The 26,308-nt window shown below is 41.3% G+C and overlaps 1 protein-coding gene across 8 annotated transcripts in view; it reads left to right on the top strand.

The window, feature by feature from the left end:
• The first annotated feature begins 274 nt into the window (after positions 1–274).
• Positions 275–26,308, top strand: part of ctnnd2b (catenin (cadherin-associated protein), delta 2b) — a 205,812-nt gene continuing 179,778 nt past the window's right edge. For 4 of the 8 annotated variants that reach the window (XM_084911800.1, XM_084911795.1, XM_084911793.1 and 1 more), the window contains exon 1: positions 275–552. The gene's annotated coding sequence lies outside the window, so the exon portion shown is untranslated. Of the gene's footprint in view, positions 553–16,602; positions 16,736–26,308 lie in introns of those variants that run through there. The other 4 variants (XM_084911797.1, XM_084911796.1, XM_084911794.1 and 1 more) reach the window with 2 other exon arrangements.

The raw sequence follows: 26,308 nt of genomic DNA, 5'->3' as shown, positions 1-26,308 counted from the left end.
AGAAAAAAATGTGACCTTTTCTAGAGAAATATACTGTTAAAAGATAAAAGTACCTGCAGTAACATGAGTGAGACATGCTTGTCTCTTCCAGCTGCTGCTGCCTTTCCGTGGAACTTATCATCTCCATGTTGTAGTTCCTCTCATCGCCAGTGGGTGTCGCTGCGGACTCTGGTACCCAAGCCGTCTGTCCGTCTGTCTAGCAAGGATAGGGTGATGTTGTATTGTGAACTGAGAGAGAGAGAGAGAGAGAGAGAGAGAGAGCACCTCTGCCGCTCTCCTTGCCTTCTCTCCTGTGCGCAGTGCTCCGGCCCGGCCGCTCCTTCCTTCCTTCCTCATTTCCTCCCCACAGCTGGCTGTCTCCTCTCTCGGATGCTGGTTGTGCCTTCTCCTTTCGCACTACCGCCGAGCAGGACCAAATACTTCGGAGAGGTGGAATGACTGACTACCTGTTTTGCATGGTCTGAATTTCGGGAAATTCGCACGTCGGAAAGGAGGGGAGTCAAGAGGGAAAAAAGGAGGCTCTCCATCCTCCCCGAGGGAATTTATTTTACAGTAAGCAGGCGCAATGTCATTCCAGAGTCCTCTTTCCGCTCGTCTCACACCTCCCATTTGTGCAAATGCCTAGAATTTTTTTTGTTTGTTGCTAGAGCATGACAGCGTGCTGGGAATATGGCTGCATGTTGTATTGTGTGTGTGTGTGTGTCGAAGTGTGTGCCAGATGTTTGGTTTTTTTTGCTTTTTTGTGTCAGTTTATTCCGAGGCGTGGTGTGGATCGCGCGCGTGTGTGTGTCTGTTTTGCTTTTGGCATGATGCGATAAAGGGCTGTGGTGCGCTTGCATTGATCGTGGAGTGAAAATGGAACCCCCATATTTCAGCTTCACTCGCCGTCCATCCATCAGGCCGGGGAGTGTGGGGGTCGGAGGAGGGAGGGGGCTGGCTGATGTGAAAATGGTATTAGGCTACTTTCAGACTGACCTAAATATGAGCGATGTTCGCGTGATTATCACGGGTGTCAGCGGCACATCGTGCGCCGGCTGCACCGTCTTTGTGTTGTCTTTGCAGAGCGATGCGTGTGGACGCTCCGTATTGTAGTTTCCCTCAGCCATCACTGAGGCATGTGGACGGATGAAGAGCACCTTGCTGCCTGCGTGCTCCATGTTGAGCACTAAAAGCACCACCACAGTGTGTTTTCTCGATCAGCCCCAGGCTGTTTCTCCAGCTCTCAACTGTGGAGTAATTAATGTCATTCATCACGTTGCCCCAAAAAAAAAAAATCAGTGTGTTTCACCAGCTAACATCATAATGTTTGCTCCTGTCAGTTGTCTGTGGATTTCTGCTCTATGACCTGGCAGAAAGTGGGGTTTCCCACTGCCGGCTGAATTAGCCCCCACACAGCCTACCAGTACATCTCCAGCCACCATGGGCTGCATGGCCGTTTAGATCCCTAATCTAGGGCTAATTCCTGTGTTTTCTCTTATGGACTATAGGGCTTTCGCTCACTGATCCCCCTTGAAACTGAGAAGCTGGCTAGCCTCAATATAAGAAGTTTAATGTGATGGACATTAGGGGGTTAACCAGCAGAGCAGATAATGTAGGACAGGGAAATGTAACTTGTTGTCAGCAGGCTTATATCATTTTGGCAGCCATTGGTTCATGATGAGGAAGTGAGATATTGAGAAGGTGCAGGGAAAAAAAATCACCATTAGTTAGTAACAGTTATGTTTCCTGTCGGTGAACTATTCATCATGACACTGAACGAATGGAAAGGCTGACACTGTTGGCACTTGTACCAAGTGAAGTTATTTAGCCAATGTTTCTGTTAATGTTAGCATGTTAATGACTGTAAACCAGAGGAGTTACTATGTCATCTTTGAGTTACATTTGGATGATTTGAGAACAGCAATAATGTTACTTTTTTCTAAATAGGGACTGCAAAGGGTGTGGCAAAAAATACATGACAAAAATACACTTACATCATCCAGTTTTTGTTTGCAGGTCTGACGTCATTACCCATTGAAAAATAAAAATAATTATTTGTGAAATTTAGATTTTTAAATGAGCATTTTTATGATACACTATAGAGTGTGTTTTCAGCTGCATCAAACAGAACAACGTGTTGTCTGAATGCTGCATTTACCTTTAAGATTATGCTAAGTTACAAGATTAATTGCTGGAGTTATGACAGTAAAAATATAGAGTAGCACATGTCTGTGGGAAGTACTTTAAAGGGAAAGAAACTTTGTTTGGAAACCATTTTTGGTTTGGAAAAGAAGTGCATTTTCTGATGACCTGTTACCTCTCGGTGGGCCCAGTCCACCAATACACAAGTCCATTCTAATAATAACAGTTTTCTAACCGTAACCAGAAGCCACAACTAGTAATTAGTAAACTTCAAATAGTTGAAAGAGAAGGGGGGAAACTGCTAGCTGGGTTATGCAAATCTAACATGATCTGCCTCACCTGTGCACTGAAAACCCTTAAATTAACCTTGTAAAAAAAACTGAGGTTTAAGCAGCCTTTTGGGGGGAATTTTTTAATGGCCGGCTGCAGTGACTATTGGGGTCAATTCAGTTTTAGTTATACAGCACCTGATCACAACAACAGTTGCCTCAAGGAACTTTTAATTGTAAGGTAAAGACCCAATAAAAACAAAGAGAAAATCCCATTAATCAGTTGATTCCCCTTTGGCAACAGTGGGAAGGAAAAACTCCCTTTTAAAAGGAAGAAACCTCAAGCACTTTTATTTTGAAAGTTCACTTGCTGTGAAGTACTTCTTCCCTATGGGCCAACCTACTCCATCCAACCTTCCAACTTCTTAGACTACAACTGGTGTCTAAGAAGTTCTTATCTGAGTTCGTACTGTAGTAGTTATTTAGTGGTTTTTAATCAAAGCTACAGAGAACAAGGATTAATATCGAGAGCTGCAGTTTGTAATGGTGGAGTGCGAGGTCATCTGCAGACAGTCCGTTCTCACTCCCGAGGCGTAATATGCCGACGTTTTGTCACGTCCCGCGGCGTTCCTGAGGAACGCAAAAGGAGACCTTCAGTGTTCTTATGGTACGCGGCGGGTTATGGCTGAAATCCAGTGGTAATAGACGTTCCAGCCCTGTATTCCAGCCCTAAACCTAACCTTATCCCTAGCCCTAACCATAACCTTATTCCTGACCTTAACCAGGACTTTAATGATGTTAAATAGCGTGTTTATAAGCGATTTGAAGAAAAAGAGCGAACATGTGTAGATTGAGTCCAGACGGTTCTCATATTTCCTCATTTTTCCGAGGTCGTCATTTAGGAACGTGGTGGGTAGCTGAAAACGTAATATGTTGACGATTTGTCACCTGGCGTAAAATGTTATGCTTTGGGAGTGAGAACGTGTTGCTGCAGAATGAGAGACTTGCTAAAGATTGTATTGCTTATGTATTGACTGTCAGAAAGTACTTTGCAAAAATATTTGCAAAAAATTGTCTTGCACCTTGCATCTCCTGCAAGAGTACAACCTGGCCAGGTCACCAGCTGCAGGGAGCCAAGATGATAAAAAAGTTCCATTTCAAACATCTAGCAACATTTCATACTGATCTCATGACCCCTCAGGGGGTCCCAACATCCAGGTTTGGAACCAGTGACTTACCAGAAGTGACCTCGTAAAGCTTTATAGATATCATTATCATGTTGCAGCTCTGGTATGAGCATGATTACAGTTTCAGCTCCTTGTCTCCAGTATTCATTTGGTCCGGCAGAGTGCTCACACAAACAGCTTGTGTTTACTGACTGCTACAAGCCAGATTTAACACTCTCAGGTGAACCTGCCAGCCACTGTTCTCGTCACACAACATTTAACTGATGAAAGAGCTTCTTTTTCCAAAATGTTCCATTTCCTGAACACGCTGAGCGGCATTACAGTCTTCCGAGTGCATTCACCTGCCACTCTGAGATATAATAGCGTACCTCCAACACACCACGTCTTCCCCTTCAGTGCCCCTAACCCCCCCCCCCCCCCCCCCCCTTGTCATTTCTCTGCCTAATTGCTAAAGATTCATGGTGGATAGTCAAGTGACCCCCATAGCCGTAAAGTCTGTAAAGTGATTGACTCTGCCACGGCTCAGAAAAGTAAGAGCCCGTTATCGTCCTCGGCTACTGCAGCCTCAACAGGCTTCATTAAGGTTTTATATTCAGATGATGATGCATGTGATGTGGACAAACTTTTAATAACCTCATACTGACCGATCCAACACACAAATTACTGCTTCCTGTGCAAGACTCAGAATCAAACGATTTCCCTAACTGAGCTCAAGTTACAGATTTATGAATATGATTTGAATACTTACCAAACATGATTTGGTAAGTATTCCTCAGAGATTGGTTCCGATTGTGCAAAATACTGTTTTTACAAAACGTATTTGAGCTAATAGTAATAATCAAGGGGCATTTGAATTTAGGCTTTGTTTTTTCGTATAAAAACATTTTCAGTGCCATTAAAGAATCTTTTTCTTTTTTTATATTCAGCAGCAGTAGTCAGCAATAACCGTAGCCTGTATGTGTCACTTTCGGCCTTGTGGCTTGCTCGTTCAGTCTGAACAAACTCAAGTTAATATTTGCTTCAAACAAATATCTGTATCAGTGTTTTACGGAAAGGTTCAGCACTGGCTGGGGAAAGGCCGAGGATCGGCCATGGTCCTGTCAAAGACCAGCCAGCCGTTTTAAGTGGCTGTATCCGTCGGGCACAGGTGAACCAGGCTGTCTCTCACCCCGGTGGGATCTGTGCGAGCCTAAATGTAATGTTCCCAGGTATTAGCAAATTTACATGCTGTTATAGGTGGTGACTATCACAAAAGCGAGATCTAAGTTAAAACATTGCGTAACCTAAATAGACTTATTAGACTGGTCCTTATTCGGTGACACTCAACACTTTAAAGTGTGAGTATTCACAGCATTCTGAGGCAGTTCATTCAAAATTTGACTTGTCCAAAGCTCAACATAAAGTATGGGATGTGGATTGGTTCTTATATAGTGCCTTTCTACTCAATTGAGCACTCAAAGCACTTTCTACCGCAAATCACACAGTGTTTTTATCTATGCCTAAACGCTTTCTCACAGTTACATACGCACTTGTGCAAGAAGGCATGTGGGCTGGGGGGCTCAGGGATCAATCCACCGACCTTCCAAATGGAAAAGGACCCGCTCTACCACCAGAGCCACAGCTGCCCCTTCAGTGATGAAATTACAGAGAAAAAAAGGTCTTCAATTTCTATTAGATATATTATACATACACTATATAATAGCATATAGGGTTTTGACAAATAATTCATTAGAATAAAACATCGTATGACCTACTTTTGCAGGTGCATTACTATATTATCATTTCTCTTGCCTCTATAGTGATATTATGTAAGATTTACAGATAAAATACTAATGTCCTGCAGATCCTTGACATTAATACTACTGTAATTATTATAGTGACTAATTGTCAACAAAGTAAAATATCTCACTTGTGCATTATCATGTCCATACCACAGGGCAGCTCTCTTCCTCTGGCTATTAATTTCATAGCCATCATTACAGTAATAACATGATGTAAAAATGGCATACAGGGAAAACTGAGCTATGAATTGTAGGTAAAGTCTTCACTATCTACATCCATTGTCCTAACCAGATAATCTCTGTTGATAACCTTGTTCTGAAAAAGAGAGAGAGATGGACACAGAGAGAGAGAAGAGAGAGAGAGATTGTGTTGCCAGGTCATTGTATTCCAATCATGGCAGTATCTGATTCATATCACACAGCAGGCTCCCCCTCCCACCATCAGTGTGTAGATGGAGAGATAGGTTGCCTGGTCAACAACCTCTTTATTGTGTGAACCACTCAGAGCAGAAACACAGCAGGAGATGCAAGAAGCAGGACAAGGTGCCAACACCATGGGCAGCATTTTGTAAAACCTGGTTAAAGAACAAATGAAACTAAAGCAATAAAAAAAAAAAAGAGACGAAGAATTATTTAACAAAGTTAACAAATATATCAAACATCAACGATTGCCACTATGACTTTGTGTTCTCAGGGGAAAGTGAAAGAAATTCATGTACAGTGAGATAAAAACCCCTTACCCCAACCGGTCGCAGCAGATGGCCCCGCCCCTCCCTGAGCGTGGTTCTGCTGGAGGTTTCTTCCTGTTAAAAGGGAGTTTTTCCTCCCCACTGTCCCTAAAGTTCTTCGTTCATAGGGGGTCATATGATTGTTTGGTTTTTCTCTGTATGTATTATTGTAGGGTCTGTAGAGTCTGTAGGCGCTGTAGAAATAAAATTTAATTGAAATTGAAAAATCCTTCAAGAAAATGTTACAAATTATATGTCTCTTTGTAGTTTTTTGGTTGTTTTTAGCATGACCTTTAATACTGACCTGATCTTCTTTACAGAGATATTTAATGACATCTCGTCAGTTAAATTCTCATATCCACACACATTTGCAGGTGATAGGCTTCTCTTGTGCCAGTCCTTTACCTTAACTTTTCCAAATCTTCAGCTCATTTATCTATCTATTATGTATTTATCACCAGTTTCCAGTACTGGATAAGTCATTAAGTTCTCAGAAATCTCGTTCACACCCACGCATTTTAGTGAACTTTCACAAGACAGTGAAATATTTCTAAAAAAATCTTCTGTCCAGACTTTTATACTATCACTCATGCCTGGGAATCACTCTTAGGGTTTTCGATTTAAGTATGTCACAGCCCACATTTAAGTTAATGTTTACAGCTTTTTTTTTATTTAATTCAAATATTTGAACACACACAACATCCCACTGACCAAAGTGTTAAGGCTGAGGTTTAAAAATGCGACATTGTGAAGGTCTCCTTTGAATTTACCTGTATTTACAAGGACGAGAACCCAGATTAGTGAGTGAAGAACTCAACTTTGAGTGTATCTAAATGGAAACACTCACGGAAATTTGCAGTGCCGCTGTTGACATTTGCTGTTTGGACACCGTGTGAGCACCTGCAGCACAGCTTGGGCGTTTAACTGAACGACTACCAACCATATCCTCTCTTTGCAGCTTTCAGTCATGGGTTGGACTGGTTCGCTAATGGATGATGGCAAATAACAGCTGCACTTTGCTCTCCTGTCTTAGGTACTGAGTGGTTTTCTCTTCTCCTCTGCTTTAAGAGGGGAGAGGAGCAGAACAGTCGCTACATGAAGAGGGTAATGGCTGTTTGTCAAATGCGTCATTCTTTCACCTGAGTTTTGTTCATTTTACCTGATGGTCGAGTGTTTCAGCTGCAAAAGTCTCCTAGCAAAATTGCTTTGCACCTACATTTGCTGTGGCTCCCATCTGGTTGTGAACTGAAAAGACATTTTAGAGAAAAAGCAACCATGGCTGTGAATATGTGCTCAGTTAAACAATGACATTTAGTTCAATTTAGTAACCACATGGAGCAAGCCGCAGCCTGCTCAGCCAGAAGGCCATCGCACTACTTTTTAATCACTGCAGCACATTAGCAAATTAATGAGTAATGGATAAATGAGAGGCATCTTTCATCTCTGTGTTAAGCCAAGTTGGGGTCACTGTTTCAACGAGTCCACCGTTCTCTTTGTGTCTGGCAAAGCTCAGACCTTGTATTTCCCTCTGCACCGAGGGAAACAATAATACTCCTAATCCACCTTTCACTGCATTGCTCACCCAATCAATCCCCCACGGAGTAAAACGCCGGCAAATCGTGGTTGCCGAGTTGTGGTTGCTGTGGCAACATGGACTCTGGTTTTTCTGTGATGTCAGCCAGGTACGGCGTGGCAGTTTGTGCTCTAACAAGGCAGACCCTTGTTGGGGATAATGAGCAAGACTCTGCTGTCATGGCGATGACTCTTTTTGTGCGTGAGGGGAGGTCAGCGAGGGGCGACTCCCAATTAGCTTGGAGTGTGTGAGGGAGACAGTGAGTAGGTGGGTGGGAGAGTTGCCCCCCTGGACTTTGCTGTTTTATGTTGCGTGTGAAATGTACTTTTTGGCAAAATGTTTAACAATGCTAAAAAATATTTATCATAATGGTTGTGGGCTTTGAAATGGTTGTTTGAACAGTGAGATTAGAAAAGACTTCTGTTCAGCCTGTAGTAGAGTGAACAGAAGGCTCTTACCTTGTTAGTTCATTCATAGTTAGTTCCAATATATTTGAAGTAAAAGGTAGTCCAAATTCAAGTTAAATTCTTGCATGCTCATATTCTGCCCTCTGTTTACCCTCCACTGCACACTCACACACATAAAGGCAGTGATGCTCTATTGTCCCAACAAAGGAAGCAGCTCTTGTCTCGTGTTTACCCACATGTAATTTAGATTTAGATTGCGTGCCCTCGCTTCTTTGCATGTGTGTGTTGTTGTGTTTTTTTGACTCGGTGGGCGTTGGAGGACCGTCGACTGCAGCCTGACAGCCGCTCTTTGTTCTCACTCTTACGAGTAAGTGGGCCTTACATAATTACGAATGAGCTTTCTATCTTTAATGCTGCCGGGAGAAAGCATGCAAAGCTTTTGGAGCTGTAAAGCTAAAAAAATTAATAATTAAAAAAAATGACACATTGTGGTCAAACACCCATTCAACACTTATCACCCTGTTGAGAGCAGTTCTCACTCTCCTTTACTCCACCGCCTGGGTTCTTTGGAAGCGGCAGAGGATATATGCATACTGACTTTTCACGTGTTAAATCATTAAATCAGTGCTGTTACAGAGGACGTTCCTGCCCCCCCTTTTTTTCTTATTGTTACTTTTTTTGTGTGCTCCTAATGGCTTTTGTTGGTGAATAAACACTGTAGGTTGTCCCAACCACTCCACCTTCCACTCCTCCATTGCTTAGTTTCATTTTTTGCTGACAGTGTGGTTTGTGTGGGGTCTGTTACAGACTGCACGGTGTCAGTGCATGCTCTCGCTTCAGGCTGTGTCCTTGATTATTTTGTGACCGATAACGCTTTCGATGTGCTGCAAAGGGAAAAAAAAATCCCCTTAAGTGGCTATTAAATGGCATAAAAAAAAATGACCACACCGCCAATTAAATGCGCCGAGGATGAAAAGCAAAGGAGTTCTTCAAAAATGGAGGGCAGTGTTATCTGTTCTCTTTCTGACAGTTTTTATGTCCTAAGCATTTTTTAAACTTTAAAGGGCATTTTGGTGCCCCGAGTGCTCATTAATTTCGAACCCTTTGCCAGCAGTTGCTTGCCTGCAGTTTTCTAAGAGTGTGTGTGTGTGTGTGTCTGTGTGTGTGTACACGTGTGGTAGAGGAAGTGGCGTCTGGCCAGTTGGGTGCTGCTTTGTCTGGCTTTAATGCCTCTTCATTCACTGTACTCACATCCAGCCAGCGCCCTGACAGTCACTAATCTCCTCTTTATCTTAAAGGTTTGCTCAGCACTTCGGCGTCCCATTCAGGCAGCTGCAAACCAAAGATTTGAGGCAGCAGCGTGGACCTCCATGTTGATAGATCTACTCTGTTCTTTAAAGTAGTGAGGTTGGAAAAGCTCCAACCTAGCCGTAGTAGCGTTTTTCTCTGTATCCAGAGTTAATCCCAGATAGTGGATACATTTGGGCCTAATCTGGGCTACTTTTACCATGACAGGCACGGTATTGGCAAATGTTCTGTAGGCCAGACATGACCTCAAATGTCACAATGCCCATCTGGCCTTTATGAAACGGACACGTGGTTGAGTTGCAGGCTGACCCAACACTGTTAGGCAAGGCCAAATGTAGCACAAAGAAAACTGCATATGTAGGCCACACTTCAGCTGAACCCTCATCGCGTTCTAGAAAGACTGGGCATCTTTGTGATGTGTGTGGCTTGTACCTGTGGCTTATACTCATAGGCAAAAGCCATTTTATTCACACACAAGAACATTCATAATGAACAGTTGTGGAGTAGCTCAGATAATGCAGTGCACAGCTATTTGGAGAGGATGGGTGGTGGACCGACAATGCTTAAATGCATGGTCAGACAGCCACCAGTTTGTCCCAAACAATATTTAAAAATAGTATGTTACAAAGACACAACAGCATTGTACAGGTTGCTGTTGCAACCGTGTTCTCTCTGTGAGCCGACTTGCAATTGTTACATGCATTCCCAGTATATTTGCTACTGCTACTCCCAGTTGTTCCCAAACACTGAACTATTTCAGAAAATGTTCATTGTTGCTTAAGGGCTATGTATCTACTGTCTACGGTGAAGCCCTTGGGAAGCACAAAGACTGATAAATTGCCCAAAGGGATGTCACTTGAGTCATCGTTTTTTTGATTACAAGTTTGAAATGTGGATGTGAAGTAGAAAAGAGTAAAGTTACCTCACCTCTGCTTCAAGCAAGCACCTGGAGGCTGGCATAATAAGTTTTTGGCTGTCAAGCTGCATTGTGTTAATGTAATGTTATTATTGTCAGTTACTGTTTCAGCTTTCAGCAGTTTTGAAAACATCATTACTGAGAAGAACTGGTTACTCTTTTTGCAATGCTGCTTTCCTTTAGCAGACGGGCAAAACTGTAGCAAGGGTTCCATACGTCAACGTGCAAGACTTGACTGCCCACCTCTGCACTTCGACGTCACCGAGTTGTCAGTCTCTGCGCAGGTCTTCCAAAGTGCACGAGTCCAGTGCCACTGAGACCACTCCGCATGTCCATCTACAACCCATGTACAACAGTGCAACAAGTTTATTTTGTGTGTGCATGTGGTTGTTTAACAGAATAAGCACATTGAACTCTTAAATATACACAGATTCTAATTCTCATAAACTTAAGAGTTAATCCATTGCAAATACATAAAAGCATGTATTGGTTTGTGGAAGCCGCCATGTTGCCCTGCCATCTTTATTATAGTGCTCAAGATGGCATCATGTTTATGTATGTCATAAGAGAGCAACCACATACGCCAGATATAACTTATTGTCAGCGGATTAGAGGCCTGACCCTCATGTTTCCAGACAGCTGACAATTGAACATAACGTGAGTCATCAGGTTTACTGATCTATCAGTCATTGCCATTAACGAATGGCTTGGTGCGCTCACACCGAACAACCAGAATGAAGACAAAATTGTAATACAATTGTGTTTTTCCCCCCTCTGGATATTATTTTTATTTTGCTGGAAACATTAAGAGGGGTAATTAGCTGTAAAGGTCTTGTTATGGGAGGTTTAGATGCAAAACAAGCAGTGCAAATAATGAGAATGCTGTTTCCAGTCAGTGCCCATGAAAGTCGTCCCTCCCCACCCCACCCCTCCAGCTCACGTGGCCACACCCGCGCTGTTAGTGCAGTGCTCTGGATTTGGGATTGGCTGAAATGAGTGTTGTCATTGATCAGCCTGGCCAGAGAAGCACACAGGAGCAATCAATAGAGGACCACCTTAGCCAACCATTTAGTGAATGAGCCGGCTATATGAAAGCTAAAATCCAATTCACATTTTAATAACAGTAATGTTTTTCCATCATCATATTTTCCTTCGTTCGAGGTTATATTTAACCCCGACTCTTTGGGAATTTGGAAACTGATTAGAATGCAGATCAGACTTTTTAAAGATTTTCATCGGCACATCTGAGACAAAGCAGAGACTGAAGTATTTTAAACAGCTTTGAAGACAGAGAATAAACAGGACATTTGCAACTGGGAAACAGATGTAAATGAAGTGAATCAGCTATCAGACACTCTGTTTGCTAGACAAAATAAATAAGACCATTATGCTCCTTACTACCCAGAATGTGCTCCTGATTGCAACTCCAAGGAAATATTTTTTCTCAGACCTTTTAAGTTTGACTAATAGGGATTAGTCAGGTTGAGCTAAGCGTCTCACTAATGACTAAGTATTGTGTCTGACTGAGAGATGAAGAGACTTTGCAGTTTATTGGCTAAGGGTCAATTCCCACCGAGATTTTCGCTCAGCTGGCTAACATACTGCACACCATGTGCTTCAATATGTGAGTTAGAGCTGGGAATTCCGTGTTTGTACTCCTCTCAGCTGCTATAGTAACAAAAAGACAGTGTGTCCTTACTTATGGGTGGCTGTAGCTCAGGTGGTAGAGCAGGTCATCCACTGATCGGAAGGTTGGTGGTTCGATTCCTGGCTTCCCCTAGTCTACATGCCAAATATCCTTGGGCAAGATACTAACCCCAAATTGCTCTCCGATGCATCCATCGGAGTATGAATGTGTGTGAATGTTACCTATGAAGCACTTAGAAAGATGTGCTTGTGCTTGTGTGAATGGGTGAATGCACAAGTTGTGTAAAGCGCTTTGAGTGCTCAGATGAGTAGAAAAGCGCTATATAAGAACCAGTCCATTTACCATTTATCTTAGCCTTTGAGCAAAATTGATGAATTCCATTGATTTGTGGCAGGGAAATAACGCAGTATCCACCATTAACTTGACTTAACAGTTAAGACACTGATCAGACAACAATGGCCTCTTCCTTACATTTATATAAACACTCATTACATTTGATTTTCAAAGAATTACTTCCAAAAGGAGTCATGGTGCACTAGAACATTAGAGCCACGTGTTTGTGTCCGACCCTGGTCGTCTGACTGACGTCACCTATTTTACTGGCTATGTATGCCCTCCACTTATTTCAGTCAACTTGTTAATCAAAATATATTGCGTTTTGAAATGTTTCACAGAGGAGGCATTCATCTTGACACAGCTATAATTTTGAGCTTAACAGTTTTTGTGGCCTCTCAAAATTTACACGTCTCCATCTTCTAGTTCTACAGCAGGGCGGCTTCAAAGTCGGTTTCACTCGATCTTTTTTTTAAAATGTTTTCCTTTAAATCTTGAAAGGTTTGCATGGTCTTTCATTTTGCATGTTTATCTGCTTCCACTATTAAACCCTGTGTTTATTTTATTTATACATATATATGTATATATTTTTGCATTAATTTTCCCAGCTCTAACTTCAAAAAGCCTCAGTTTCAAAGATCTAACAGTGCAGTGTCCAAACAGTGTTGGAGCATGAAGTTGTACTCCCTTTACGCAGTTTTGTAAGACTCATATTTTTTGTGCCACCTTCTGCTCATGAGCAACAATTATGATGGGAGTTAAGGAGGAAATTAAGTTATAGAGCAACAGGCCACTTAATGTCAAGTTTAAGGTTTTTAGAAGCCGCTCCTATTGTGATCCCCTACAGTATCTGGGAACGTGTCAGTCCTCTTCCTTCTCATCTACTGAACTAAAGTCGCGGTTCTAACACATTTACATATTATTCCCAATATTGACACAACTACTTATCATCAGTAGATCAGACATGTCCATGTCCATACAGCTGACAAGAACTAGCTAAACAACCAACAGTTGGTTATAAGCTAACATTGAGCTAGCTAATGTTAGGACTTAGCATCTTAAAAATCACATTTTCCCTCTAGAAAAAAGTTTGATTACACTCTCACAGTCTCACATCACATGAGAGTTTATTCAAAAAGCATCACAATCAGAGTCCAACAAAGTTATATTCAAAGACCGTTTCACCAAAAATGGCTAATAACAGCTAACACCGACTAACAGTGGTAAAAGCATCAGTCTTACCAACAGAAAAGTTTAATATATCCTCAAACTCACTGACCCTTGTCAGATTCTTTCAGTTTTTATAGCCTCTTCCAGAATAAATAGATATGGATGCTTGGATGGGTTAGAATCTCCAAGTTACATTATAACTTTAAGCACATGTTCGTTATGTTAACCTCTTAGTCATGATCCGTCCCTAAAGCTAACTAAGTTATTGCAACCAAAAAGATTCACTGAGAGGGACGGCGTGGTGGTGTGGTGGATAGCAATGTAGCCTCACAACAAGATGGTCCTTGGGTTGAAATCATATGTGAGGCCTTTCTGTGTGGAGTTTGCGTGTTCTCTGTGTAGGTTCTCTACAGGTACTCGAGCTTCCTCCCATAGTCCAAAGGCATGCTTGTGGTTAGGATAATGGCGATTCTAAATAGACCGAAGGTGTGAATGGTTTTCTATCTCTGGAAGAAAATAGATAGATAATTGAGGAGATGCTCCTGTAGTGGCATTGGGATTATAGAAGTTTTTGTAATTCTGTTGTAGATTACAACATTATGGAATTTCTCCTGAGAATAGAAAATGTTTGGGGTTCACTGCTAGTTTAAACCATCATAATAGTTTAGATGATATGATTATAGTTTGTAAGCCACGACAGAGCAGCTGGCTGGATAAAATGGATATTTAATATTATTGTAAAAACTAAAACCTTAGCCTTGGTTTAGAGCTTAGTGGTCTTTTGTTGACAGATTATTAAAGCATGTTGCAGATAATTTCATATGTCCACCCTCTGAGCTCTGTTAAATCTGCTGCCAGATTTGAGCACATCTGTTGCCAGAATTTTGTACATCTGTTGCCAGATTTCAGTGACAAAAAGTAGCCCAATAAAAACCTACTTTTGAAGCCAAACACTCACTCGAGGTTAAAAAAAAGAGAGCTACATTATTGTTTTCCCATTTAGGAGAGGTTAAAAGATAATTCAGTGTTTTCTCTACATTGAGCAGCAACTTCCACAGGGCTGTTTGAGTCGATTGTTGTGTTCAAGATGAAGTGGGGGCATCTGGCTACTCTGTGCCTAGAAAAAATGTAATTAATACGAATTTCTTACACCACATGACCATTATAATTAGGCTGAAAAACACCCTCGTGCACTTACTCTACCATGAGAACTATGAGCACAACAAATGCTTCAGAAGCAGTAAATAATATGTGAATCAGGACAGGAAATTATTATTAGAAGAGTAGAAAAATAGGTACACTGAAAAGGAAAGAGCTTGCTATTAGGTCTTGATCAACGTCACACCAGGACAAACAACTAAAAGATGTTGATTTAAAGTAAGTGGAAGGAAATGAAATGCAATAGCCTTGTAATACATCAGAATATGATTTCAACCATAAAGTGTTTTTAAATAATAAACCTTAGGAAAAGCCCATCAGATGAAACACAGTAATAACACTTTGGTTTATTAAAATGGCCCCACCACAGATATGGAATTCTTTTTAGCTGTGCGTGTATGTGTGTGTGGAATGCACATGTGGCATAAAAATGTGTGAAAAGTGTGAGTTTTGTGGTGAGCGCATGCGAGTTAATACACTCACAGATTCAGATTTGGTTCCATTTTTCAAATAACCACAGCTAAAGCATCATTGATAGAAAAAAAAATGTAGCCATAGCAACTGATACAATTGTTTGCAGCCTGGGGTTTGGCCCTTTAGCTATCACCCGCTTTACCAAAAAAAACCCAAAACAAAGCAAACAAACAAAAAAACAGTGAATGGGTAAAGCTGGGAAGTTACTAGCTAACACTGGGAAGTTGCTAGCTTCCTTCTCTACTAGCAAGGTACAGCTGTACAATATTATATTACACGCTATGCATTAAAAGATGCGTGAAACAACCCCAACCATAATCAAAAGCTGATCAAGGCAAAAACAACGATAATTTCCTGTTACTCAAAGCTGCTAGTTTTAACACAACTTTATGGGTTACGTTATCTAAAAATTCCCCCTCCATACAATACTCATGAATGAGGAAATTACCTATGACCAAAACCATTTTTTAACAGTCAACATGGATATATTTACTTTAAAGTTGGTTTAAGACTGCTGCCTTTCATATAGGAAGCAGCATACACCGCACTGCACTCTGAAACCCATTCTTTTCTATGGCTTATGCCGCACAATGATGGTTTCCCGCTGCGTTGAACAAACCAGAGCACAAGCCCGCTGACCAGGGAGCACTCACAGGTACCCCAGTCAAACTTCAACACAGCTGAACTTTGACATCAGCACAGTGTGACACATATTCACACAACCTGTAGAACTGTAGAATGAGAAGCAACAGGCGCACAGGCGTACACCTGATGACTATGAGCGCCTGCCAAAAATGTCATCAACGGCCAGCTCAACAAAACTTTTAGGTAATTCACGCAACCTTATCGTAGCCTCCGATGTGAAAAAGCCTTTTGTGGGCAAGCTTTTTCAGCATCTCAACAACAGTACAGTCCTATTTTTAGCTAGCTTAAAGGTTGATTGAAGTTAGAGGGTCAAGTGGGTACAATCAACATATACTAGCTTATCTTTTCCTCTGTTCTTTTTTTAGTCACTGATGGGAGTAGAGCTAGACGGCATGCTTCTCACCTTTAACAGATTTTGTTTGTCAGTTGCTGAAAATAGCAGAATGAACAAAATGAGAACCCTACAAATTAAAACGACAAAAAGCTCAGGTACAACAAACTTCGCCTGTGCTCCACTTGCACCACTGCTCAGGCAGTATCCACAAGTTACACTATCCAAGTCTTATGGTAAACCACCCTGGTTGGCAAACAACATAATTGTATCTAAGGTTTTCCTTCTAGTAAAAGGCATTTCTAAATGACCACCAACTTTTGATTGGTAGCAAACTATGTATGTGCATACCCTCCAATACAGCCTTTAATTGTAGCACTGCTGCCTTGGGTTTCCATGCGAGTGCTGCACTACCCTGACTTTTGAGCATTTGCAAGTGTTCGTTTTACAAATTCAAATTAAAACACAAAGTGTAAGGTCACTGCTATTATTCTTTTCTTTTAAAAATCATGGGAAACTTAATGTGATTCAAAATGCTTTACTTTTTCTTGCAGTCCTTGCTGTTTGAAAAAAGGTGAGTCAGACCTGGTCTTTGAGCACGGAGAGGAACGAGGAGAATGATTATCAGGAGAGTGAAGTAGTGCAAGCGAGTGAAGAGGGAGGCAAGAAGAGGCTTTATATATGTGGTGAGCATTCTTCACTTGTGACTGTGGGAGCCAGTGACACATGAAATATGAGAGACAGCAGCACTCTCCACTATTTATAGTACTGCAAGAGAGAAAGAGAAGAAACTGGCCACACCATATACACTCCAGGGCAGAGGTGGCATCATTTTTTCATTCGCTAAAGAGGAAAAAGAGGAATCCCAGCCAGTACTGAGAAGGCACATATGTCACTGCAGTGACTACGACAGGCCAGTCTGAAGCAGAAACGCGTGTGTCATCTCAGTAGTGAGAGGTGGCTTAATAAGCCTCTGCATCCACTTTTCTTTTTTAGCTCACAAAGCTAAACAGATGCTTGGGGGAAGTGCCGGTTGTGGCTTTGTGTTGTTGCTTTGTGGCGATTCAAACCCATCTGCAGCTCAGCACTGTTTTGTACAAACTGCTAAAAATGTATCAGTGCTACTGGGAATGCAACAGCATGTCCTGTTCTCCTGGAGATAATGATGAAAAGAAGCCAAAACGAAGCCCACTGAAAGTGGGCATGCAGCTTAGGGAATCTCTCCATTTATGTTATTTTATGTTTAGATGAAGACTCGCAAGCAAGAATCAAAAGAAAGCGGAATTGGTTCAGTTCTTGTAGTGGGTGATAAGCACTAAAAATAACCGTGGCAAACCGCTGCTAATGCTAATTTAATGGGGGTCATAAGACCAGCTGCAAATGTGAATGGATGGCTGAATGGATGAAGACTCATCATTTGACATCATCTGCTGTGTTGGTCCTGATGTAAGATGATTTCGATAGCTCTGCCCTCAAATTGCATAACATGTCTGCGCTGTCGGGCCAAAGAGGCATCAGAGCATCCCATAAAAGTAACCGGAAGACTTTGATTTGTCATGCTCAGAAAGCATGACCCATTAGGAAAGCAGCAAGTATTCTTATCTCTCCAAAATTGTCCAGAATGGTCACATTTGCAGCTTAAAATGATACTTGCGAGTGTTTTTGAAGAGGTATTTGCTTCTTGACATTTCAGTGTTTCACAAGGTGCCCCAACTCGCATTAAACCGTCATCTCGGCTGTTTGATGCCAACGCTCTCACGCTTGGGCTTGAGCTTTAGCCACGGTCCGAGGCAGAAGCCGAAGGCGGCCGCGGAACTTTGATGCTGCCTTCCATAAGCGATTTCTTCAGTGATGTCATATCTGTAGAGAAAAGCCCTTCAAAGTCAGGCTGATGTATTATGCATGGCACTATAGTAACTAGCCAGTGTGCTAGTAGTGCTCCGGGGTGGTAATGGCGATGCTTGCAGTGCTGAGAATAGCAATGGGAAGCCTTTGTACTGAATGCTTTTGCCAAGGATGAATTCCTCTATGGTCAGCTTATCTTTCCTCAGATGTATGTTCTATGTATGCAGACACCGTGCAGGGGTAGCAGTGGATTGTACTTTATGCTTTGAACGCTAATGCATACTGTAGAAATTCACAACTTTAGCAGACAACTTGTGTCCTTGTTTGAGCTTTTTCATTTTCATAACCCTTTTTTTACCTCTGCCAAGCAGGTTAGGTTTATGGTAGTGTTTGCATGCACCGGTGTCATTCTGTGAACGTGATAAAGTTTTGAATGAAGTGTGATAAAACTTTGCAGTGGGGTCATTTGGCTTACATTCACAAATGTCTTCAAGGTCAACTTGAATTGTGTTATAACATTAAAGAAAATATTGTTAAGAGAAATGTTAAGGTGAGAAAATCTGACTTTTGGGTTTTCACTAAAGTTTGATGTGGGTTTTTTGTTAGATTGGATAATGACTAGTTGTTCTTAAAAATGAAGCTTATTTTTCACTTAATGCAAGAACTACTTTTTCTATTTTTTAAATGACAGATTATAACAAATCATGCCATTATTTAAAAATTAACTATTTTGATAAATTATGCATTTATTTATTTTTGAGCTCCCCCCCAAAAAAACATTAACTGTATTAGTTAAAGGAACAGTAAATAATTTATCCCCTTGTCTTCTGTTGCCTAAATGTTGGCACAATATAATTTGCAGATATTAATACGCCATATGAACAAAAATATTCGGCAACCTACACATCAGACCTACAGAAGCTTTCATGACATTCTTTTCTAGATCACAAGGTATTTAAAAAAAAGTTGGTCTCCACTTTGCAGCTATAGTAGCTTCCACTCTTTTGGCAAGGCTCTCTACAAGATTTTGGAATGTGCTGAGAATTTTTTCCCATTCATCCAGAAGAGCATTTGGATGTTGGACCAAAGGGTCTGGCTTGCAGTGTCTGTTCTAGTTCTTCCCAGAAGTGTTTTATAGGGTTGAGGTCAGGCCAGCCGAGTTCTTCCAACCCAACCTCATGCAGCTTGCTTTGTGCACTGGGGCACAGTCATGCTGTCAAAGAAAAGACTTTCACCAAACCTTTCCAACACGTTGTCACTCCCACAGCGTAACATTTTACGCTAGGTGACAAATTGTCGGTATATTGCGCTTTTGGCCATCCAACACATATTACGAGTTCGGAACAATGAGGAAATATGAGAACTGTTTGGAATGATCTACACATGTACGTTTATTCTACTTAAATCACTTTGGAAAACATTTAAGGTGGTGGTTAAGATTAGGGATAAGGTTATGGTTAGGGTTAGGGCCGGAATACACGGCTGGAATGTGTGTTACCGCAGGAGCGTCATTCTATTCGATTTCATCCGCGTAGCATAGGAAGGTCACCTTTCGCGTTCCCATGGAACACCTCAAGACGTGACAAATCGTTGTCACGTCAGCCCGACGTGACAACGGGCTGACCTTTCCCACAGTGTTGGAAGCATAGAAAGGTATAGTTTTAAGATTTCCCTTTGCTGGAATTAAAGGTTTGGATGAGCTCCTCGGGCATATTTTGATAGAGTCTGTCTGTTTTATTGCTGGGATGTGTCTTGGGAATGTTGCCTGAGAAACATCCCAGGAACCGAACCTGTGGTTTTACAATCGGTAGACCCCACTCTGCAAATATAACCTTGCAGTACTGACTAAACCCTCTGAAGATTAGTTGTAACAAGCCTCTGGCAGGTTCTACAAAATGCTGCAGTTGACCAGCACTGCTCACTTTGAAGGCTCTCTCAGTCAGTAACTTTCATTTCTGAATTCTCCTTCACAGGCAGCTTTGTCATCCACCAGCTTGGATTCTTTTGTGGCGAACAGGGTAGCACAAGTTTTAATTTGTTTTTGCAATATGTTTATCACCACTGTTGTAACATCTGTAATTACACCATGTGATGGAGCCTCTCGTGAACATAGCTCACCCTGAGGATCTCTGGAAATTATGTATAATTCATGGTGTTGATTGTATTTATAGTTGCTCTGGCTTGTTGTTTGGAGACAGAGATGTAGCATTAAACAAGGGCTACTTTGTTATGAAGATGCGGAGCTGCTCCTTCAGTGAACAGTTTGTTTCCCTTCTTTTTTAAGTTTTTGGCCACCGCCTGGGGGGCGAAGCTGTGCAGAAAGAGGTGGAAACTTTGGTGATTTTTTTTTTATTATTATTTCTTTCAGTCTCCTCCTGTATTCACAACTGGCAAAAAGATCAACATCCCCACTCAAATTAATGTGATTCTTTATTCTTTTTTTCTTTCAAGCTAAAACACTCTGAGCTCTGTAGCACATTCAAAGTTGTGCCCTTGCAGAGTACCATTAGAGTACATAAAAGTTTAAATGTCTTAAGCTCTGAATTGCCCACATTTGCCTGTTCGTTAGAGTAGCATAATTTATAGGGAGACAACTGACTACATGATGTTGGAGTCATGAGAAGCAAGTCTTCATGAGCACTAATAAGAAGTGTGCTCAGTACATACAAAATGATCCTGACAAGCAAGTCCTTCTAAAGTAATCGTTAAATCAGAGGGTGAAGATTTGGTTGAAAGTGCATTAAGGGAAAAGTTAGTGTTAGGCAAGAAGTGTTCCACCAGGAAAGTTGTTAGAAAATTGCTCGAGTAAAAGATGAAAAGTTGCAAAAATTGTAATACCTTAGCAGAAGCATAAGAACTTAGCAAAAATGTAATTACTTAGCAGAACTGCAATAACGTAGAGGAAAAATAGTACTTAGCGGAAATATTTTAACCTAGTAAAAGTTGCATTTCCTGCGAAAATGCTGTGTGAATGCCCTGTTGTGTAATCTGCTGAAAACAGCTGAAGAAGTAAAACTATGTGCTGAAAGGAGGTGAAGAAACTGAAAATTCTGCTGAAAACAGGTGAAGAAGCAGAAATTTTTGCTGAAAAGAGGTGAAAAGCCAAAAATTCTGCTGAAAAGGGGTAAAGAAGCTGAAATTTGTGTTGAAAAGAGTTTAACTGTTTACTGAAAAAAATGTTGCCATAAGCGGGATTCGAACCCGCTCTGAGAACGGCTGCTCATCTCACTGAACTAAAACACAGCTCACCCCGGCTAGCAAAATCAGTGACCACACTGATAATGCGGTCCATTTATTTCAATGGGACAAAAAATTGCATAAAAAATTTAATATCTCAAAAAGTATAGAAGTTATGAGCACCAAAATATAAATAAATGGATCTGCGCTCGACAGTGCAGCCTAGGCGGAGTAGTCGAACGCAGATTCACTGAGCGCAGGGCAAGCTAGCCAGACAGAAGTTAAGCTCTCCTTGCAATATAGCAAATTGAACCTCCCCCACCCTCATTCAGATCTGCCGTTTGGAACTATTTTGGTTTTCATGTGACGTATGGCCCTGAAGGTAAGCGCGTCATGGACTAAAGTAAAACAGTATGTCGGATGTGCCACGCAATGCTCAATTACATTGGTGGGAACTAGTGTGTTAGCGCAGTTTGCTCGTTAACGTGTTGGCCGTCCAGCCCCACGCACGGGGCGATCCGCGGTAGCTCGTTAACGGAGATTTGCTGTGTTGTGGCTTTAACGTCATTTCAACGAGATTAACGCTGACAGCACTAGTGGGAACACAATGAATATGACTGCACATTTACACCGACATCATCCTAGTGCAAAGACAAGTGGAAGCAGACAAAAACAACAAGCACGCATGCTACAAACTTTACCCGAGTCATTTAGACAGCCGTTAGCACATGATTCTCCTTATGGGGACCTGATATGTTTAATATGCTGCTGAGAATATAGCCCAGAAGAAGCGTATAGTGTAGCTTTTATTTTGGAAAGAGCCATTTCTCTGTAATAAACTCTCTTTTCCAAAGATGAGTGATTCTTCAATCAGATATATTTATTTTTTTTATTACTTTGTTGTTTCAGCAACATTAAATTAAAAAACTGTACTTTTGAGTTAAAATATATATTTATAATTTTAATAAATGACAAATTAAAAAGGCATGAACATTTTTATTTGTATCGAAAAAATATCGAACCGTGAGACCAAAGTATCGAACCGAACCGTGAATTTTGTGTATCGTTGCACCCCTAATAAATAGCAGTATTGTAAAATTTGAATGGTAAAAATAGCACAAAAACTGAGGAAGTAGTTAAGCGCCAAAAAACGATGCCTACAGCATCCACACAATTACCAGACTTAGTTTGTTGGGTCACTCTGTGTGCCACAGACAATAACCAGGCTGCATGTGTGAAACTCTGCATGCAGGAGGAAAGACGCTGAGACAGGAGAGACATCCACTTATTTACCACCCACAGCATGAAGGCACACTGTATATTGATACCAGTGGGAGAGCATCAGTTAAATGACATTAGTGGATGGACTGGGAATAAAACAGGATTATGTTATGTTATGTCTTTTGCCTTGGTTTTTGTTTTTTGTTTTTTTACCTGTTAAAAAAAACCTTGTATGAAAATCTCCATAAAGTGAATATAATCACTGTCATGTACTTTACAGTGGAAACATGGCTGCTTGCGTTTCTAAATGTGACTCCAGCATTTTATTGAACGTACTGGGAAAGCTGGCATACTCCCTGTGCGAGTATGTGTGTTTGTCAATAAGAGCACATTAGTGATTTGTGTGTGTGTGTGTGTGTGTCTGTGTGTGTGTTTAGGTCAGCTTTGCTGCCCACATGGTTTCAGGTCTCTCACTCTCTCCTGCCTGAGGCTATCCTGAGGTGGATCCCTGCTGCTGTCCTGTAACCTTGCCAGTGACAACACTGGCAGCCAATCATTTTAAAGCAGTTTATGACTTGCCTCCTAAACTAAGAGTTTAGGCAAAGGATGTGTCACATAAAGCAGGGCCGCTGAATTTTTGATGCAAATAAAAACTGTCCTTTATTTGATATTATTTGGGGAAAAAATAAAAAAGCAGCTTGTATTGTTTCTGTCTTTGCATAAGTGTTTCCTACAAGGACAGTGTGCCAACAGCAAGGCATTACCCCTAAATCTGATCGCTCAGACCTCATCTCCCACCACCACCACCAACCTCCGCCTCCAAAGCCGCCCCAACCCCTTCCCCCGCACTATGATAATCTGCTGATGTGACCGTAACCACTTATCCTTCCACAAGATTGTGGAACACGGCTGAGCAAGGCTGAACATTTCACGCCAGTGGTGCTGGATGGGATCGAGTCCTGTTGACGATCTTGAACTAAATGGCGTAAGGAGGAGGTCTGTCAATATACTTTTGACCATTTGAAAGCTTGTGCTGCTGACTCTCGTGTAGGATTTTGACTTAATAAGATCGTTAAAAGCATTCTAATTTCAATTTGGCTCTATGCAAACCCTTTTCAGCAAAAGAATGTCCCCGCGAGTATAACAACACAAACACAGGCTCGCTGTATATGAAAAGCAATAGATTTGGAGATTAAGAGACATTCTGAGAGAAAATAAGAAGAGAGGAAATGACTTGGGGATTTATTTCTGCTTTATTTCCATGTTCAGAGAAAGAGGAAACAAATAAAATTGTTCAGATGGGATAAAAAAAATTTCCAGGGGACTGACGGAGACATCTCTATTTGTAAATCTATCATACTTAGCCGAACAGCTGCTGGTATAGACTCTCTAAGTGAAGTTTTACAGTATAGCACTGTGTGCACTTCAAGCATACAGATACAAGTATGTAGTCTCTCTAATCTCACTGAGCCTCAGTCCTTGGTTGCTTGAACTTGTTTTTGTGCTGAGCGTTGTACGTCAGAATCACAGTGTAACTCCCACGTGAAAATGCGCATTTACAGTTTTTCATTCCCAGTTGCTCCAAAGTTATGACCTCTGCACCCAGCAGGTTTCTTCTGAAAATGACATGACTGACATCTTACTCCTTATTGCTGCTTTGTGGCCAGATGTATGGAACCAATGTAAGGAAAGTATTTTAGCCGTTTGAGCATTTGCTCATTCTGGGTGGTATCCTAAGCAATCTATGCACAGTCAGCAGTGTGTTATATAAAGTCAACTGGTCACATTAGTAGTAGGGATGGGTATCGAAACCCGGTTCTTGTTGAGAACCGGTTCCCACTGTTTCAATTCCTTGGAATTGTTTGCCATTTTTGCAAACGATTCCCTTATCAATTCCAGTCGCCCCGAATGACGTCACCACGTTGCGGAGCGTCGCTTACCTGGCAGGAAACACGGCGCCTAAGCGGCTCAAATGCTCAAAAGTTTGGTTATACTTTACGAGAACGGATGACAACACGGCAACTTGCAATACTTGCAAAGTAGATATTTCATTTAAGGGAGGAAACATTACGAATATGCAAAAGCATTTGCTCACAAAACACGCGATGACCTTAAATGAATGTCATGTTTTTAATTCCGCTCCGGACTCGTGAATCTCAACCCAGCAGCAGCGGTAACGTTTGCACGTCCTCTCCCGTTAATGCGGCAGGTAAATAATCAACTAACAGTGCATATTATGTTAGCGCGATCTGCCTTATTACAAAACCTGCCATTACTGTGCATTTAGGTGACCATGATGAGAGAGACAGACTGGCTCAGATGCTAGCAGTTCTCGCTGCATTCTACCGGTAGCGTCTCTTTTCAGGCCAGGATAGACGAATGTCACCGAGCAGTGACTAAGTTTGTGGTCAAAGGCTTGCACCCATTTGCCACAGCAGATGCCCCGATTTCACTTTGGTAAGTGAATGTGTTTAATTGTAGGCAGGGACATTACTGGATATTCTTGTGTAATTGCTACAGAATAATTTATGTTACACTTTGTTATTGCTACAGGAGAATATTTATTTTATTATTTTACATTTACAATTTTTTTTCCTGGGGACCCTGTGACACCCCATTGAAGAGCCATAGGCTGGATCTCTTAAGGATCTCTTAAGATCTCACTGTTGGGTTTGTAAGGCCATGTTACTCCTAAATTTCTATCTTGTTCAAAGAGAAGATATAAAACAAAGTTCTAAGCTAATCGACTTTAGTGTTCTCCTTTTTTAAAAATAAGAATCGATAAGAGAATCGATAAAGAATCGAATCGTTAAACAGAATCGAAAATGGAATTGGAATCGTGAAAATCTTATCAATACCCATCCCTAATTAGTAGTGAATGTAGCAGTGCAGAAACCAGACAGGAGCACAAGAACACCTTCCACTGTATACCCTCTTTTTATGTTGTATTGTTAATTAATTTCATACATTAAATGGACTGCATTTGTATAGTATACTGTACTACATTCTTAACTTAGTGGTTTACAGAGCGCTTTTACAATCACCCCATAAACAACTACATAATAATCTGTCTGCCCCCATTTTGCTTCCAAAACAGTTCCATCCCATCCAGGCATGGACTAGACGCCTGAAGGTGGGCTTATGGTATCCGCACCAAGATGTTAGTAACAGATCCTTAAGTCTTGTAAGTTGCCTGGTGGGGCCTTCATGGATCAACTTGTTTGTCCAGCACATCCCACAGGTGCTTGATTGGTTTGAGATCTGTGGGATATGGAGGCCAAATCAACACCTCGAACTCATTGTTGTGCTCCTCAAATCGTTCCTGAACCATTTTTACTTTGTGGCAGGTGCATTATTCTGCTGAATATTATTTCCATGAAACGGTGTATAAGGTCTGCAACAATGTTCAGGTAGGTGGAAGCAGGACCCAAGGCTTCTAAAAATAGCTCTTGGTGATGGGGGAGAAGGGACTATACCTCCCGCCCCATCAGCTTAGGCAGCTACCATCCCACCTGCCTTTTTTCCTTCCCACTGTCGCCAAAGTGCTTGCTCATAGGGGGTCATATGATTGTTGGTTTTTTCTCTGTATGTATTATTGTAGGGTCTACCTTACAATATAAAGCGCCTTGAGGCGACAGTTGTTGTGATTTGGTGCTGTATAAATAAAATTGAATTTTGTGGAAAAATTGGTCCTTGTGATGAGTTGGGAATTAGAATGCATGGTCTACAATATATTTATGTTAGTAGGAATGGCAAGATTAAGACAAAAACAAAAAGAAGTTGAACCCTGGCCCTTCCTCTTCTTTCTTAGCACAAAGTTCATGAAAGGTTGGTTATGAATTTGTGACCCTATTTTTATGACAATATAGTTATAGTAAGGATCTTAAATGTCTCATCTTTTTATTATTCCTAAACCCCATATCTTTTATATGTTAGCCAGACACATACAATATTAAGATATTGTCACCGTATAATCTGACCAAACTGTTTGGACTGTTAAACATGAAGCAACATTA

This window comes from Perissodus microlepis, chromosome 18 (genome assembly GCF_051167445.1).
Source record: "Perissodus microlepis isolate ML-2025 ecotype Zambia chromosome 18, ASM5116744v1, whole genome shotgun sequence".
Taxonomy (NCBI): Eukaryota; Metazoa; Chordata; class Actinopteri; order Cichliformes; family Cichlidae; genus Perissodus; species Perissodus microlepis.
The sequence above is the reverse complement of the archived record's forward strand: the minus strand, read 5'-3'. Positions and strand labels throughout refer to the sequence as shown.